The sequence below is a fragment of the Arachis stenosperma genome, chromosome 5, assembly GCF_014773155.1.
Source record: "Arachis stenosperma cultivar V10309 chromosome 5, arast.V10309.gnm1.PFL2, whole genome shotgun sequence".
In the NCBI taxonomy this organism is placed as follows: domain Eukaryota; kingdom Viridiplantae; phylum Streptophyta; class Magnoliopsida; order Fabales; family Fabaceae; genus Arachis; species Arachis stenosperma.
In genome coordinates, this window is record NC_080381.1 from 109,956,352 (window position 1) to 109,958,969 (window position 2,618).

At 36.1% G+C, this 2,618-nt stretch overlaps 1 non-coding gene across 1 annotated transcript; it reads right to left on the reverse strand.

Moving 5' to 3' along the window:
- Positions 1 to 1,782: 1,782 nt before the first annotated feature.
- Positions 1,783 to 1,890, reverse strand: LOC130983857 (small nucleolar RNA R71). Its single transcript, XR_009087828.1, has one exon. It is a non-coding gene; the product is annotated as a small nucleolar RNA R71 (small nucleolar RNA).
- Between the last annotated feature and the right edge of the window lie 728 nt (positions 1,891 to 2,618).

Here is a 2,618-nt window from a genome sequence, read left to right on the forward strand (position 1 = left end):
AATATTCTATGTTTCTTGTTGAGTCAAGTGTCTCATTTCAAGTTTGGTGTCAATTACATGTTTCTATTCTTCTTGCATTTTTTTCGAAAATTACATGCATTGTGTTCTTCATTAATCTTCAAGTTGTGCTTGATGATTTCCTTGTTCTGATCTTTAAATTCTCTTGTCTTGAGTGTTTTGTTGTTTCTCATATGCATTCTCAAATTGTTAGTGCCAATAGTATACAAACTTCTATGTTTGGTGTCTTGCATGCATTGTTTATTTGATCTTAGTTGCATTTTGATTATTCCTCATTATTAAAAATTCAAAAAATTTTTTAATTTGTGTCTTTTCAAGTCAATAATACAGAGAATTGAAGATTCAGAACATACAGCAGAGGAATTACACAGAAAAAGCTGGGCGTTCAAAACGCCCAGTGAGGAAGGAAAACTGGCGTTTAAACGCCAGCCAGGGTGCCTGGATGGGCGTTTAACCCCAAAAGGGGTGCGTTTTGGGCGTTAAACGCCAGAATGTATACCATTCTGGGCGATTAACGCCGGGATGGCACAAGAGGGAAGATTTTGTTTTTAATTCAAATTTTTTTCAAGTTTCCATAATTTTTCAAAATCAAATCTTTTTCAAATCATATCTTTTCAATCATATATTTTCAAAATCAATTTCTTTCCACTTTCAAAAATACTTGCTAACAATTAATGATTTGATTCAACATTTCAGGTATGTTGCCTTTTCTGTTGAGAAAGGTTTAATGTATGAATCATATCTTTTAAATTTCTTGTTAGCCAAGTCATTAATTTTCAAAATCAAATCTTTTTAAAATTGTTCTTCAAATCATATCTTCTCAATCATATCTTTTTAAAACTATATCTTTTCAATCATATCTTTTTATCACATCTTTTTTCAAAATAGTTTTCAATCATATCTTTTTTAATTTCTACTTTCAAAAATCTTTTTCAAAAATCACTTTATTTCTTTTCCAATCATATTTTTCGAAAATCATTCTTCATTTTTTCAAAATGTTTTTAAAATCTTTTTTAATTTATTTTCGAAAATTTCTTCCCCTCTTCTCACATCCTTCTATTTATGGACTAACACTCCTCCTCAATGCACAATTCGAATTCTATCTTTCTAGATAAGTTCGAATTCTTCTTCTACCCTCTCCTTCTTCTTTTCCTCTGACACCTCAAGGAATCTCTATACTGTGACATAGAGGATTCCATACTTTCTTGTTCTCTTCTCTTTCATATGAGCAGTAACAAAGACAAAAGCATTCTTGTTGAGGCTGACCCTGAACCTGAAAGGACCTTAAAGCGAAAGCTAAGAGAAGCTAAAGCACAACTCTCTGTAGAGGACCTAACAGAAATCTTCAAAGAAGAAGACATGGCAGCTGAAAATAACAACAATGCCAACAATGCAAGGAAGGTGCTGGGTGACTTTACTGTACCTACTCCTGACTTCTATGGGAGAAGCATCTCTATCCCTGCCATTGGAGCAAACAACTTTGAGCTTAAGCCTCAATTAGTTTCTCTGATGCAACAAAATTGCAAGTTCCATGGACTTCCATTGGAAGATCCTCATTAGTTTTTAGCTGAGTTCTTGCAAATCTGTGACACTGTCAAGACCAATGGGGTTGACCCTGAGGTCTACAGATTTATGCTATTCCCTTTTGCTGTAAGAGACAGAGCTAGGATATGGTTGGACTCACAACCTAAAGAAAGCCTGAACTCTTGGAAAAAGCTAGTCAATGCCTTCTTGGCAAAGTTCTTTCCACCTCAAAAATTGAGTAAGCTTAGAGTGGAAGTCCAAACCTTCAGACAGAAGGAAGGTGAATCCCTCTATGAAGCTTGGGAAAGATACAAACAATTGATCAGAAAGTGTCCTTCTGACATGCTTTCTGAATGGAGCATCATAGGTATCTTCTATGATGGTCTGTCCAAACTGTCTAAGATGTCATTGGATAGCTCTGCTGGAGGATCTCTTTATCTGAAGAAGATGCCTGCAGAAGCTCAAGAACTCATTGAAATAGTTGCAAATAACCAATTCATGTACACTTCTGAAAGGAATCATGTGAACAATGGGACGAATCAGAAGAAAGGAGTTCTTGAGATTGATACTCTGAATGCCATATTGGCTCAGAACAAAATATTGACTCAGCAAGTCAATATGATTTCTCAAAGTTTGTCTGGAATGCAAGCTGCACCAGGCAGTACTAAGGACGCTTCATCTGAAGAAGAAGCTTATGATCCTGAGAACCCATCAATAGAAGAGGTGAATTACATGGGAGAACCCTATAGAAACACCTATAATCCTTCATGGAGAAATCATCCAAATCTCTCATGGAAGGATCAACAGAGACCTCAACAAGGTTTCAACAACAATAATGGTGGAAGAAACAGGTTTAGCAATGGCAAGCCTTTTCCATCATCTTCTCAGCAACAGACAGAGAATTCTAAGCAGAGCCACTCTGACTTAGCAACCATGGTCTCTGATCTAATCAAAACCACTCAAAGTTTCATGACTGAAACAAGGTCCTCCATTAGAAACTTGGAGGCACAAGTGGGTTAGCTGAGTAAGAAAGTTACTGAACTCCCCCTAGTACTCTTCCAAGCAATACAGAAGAG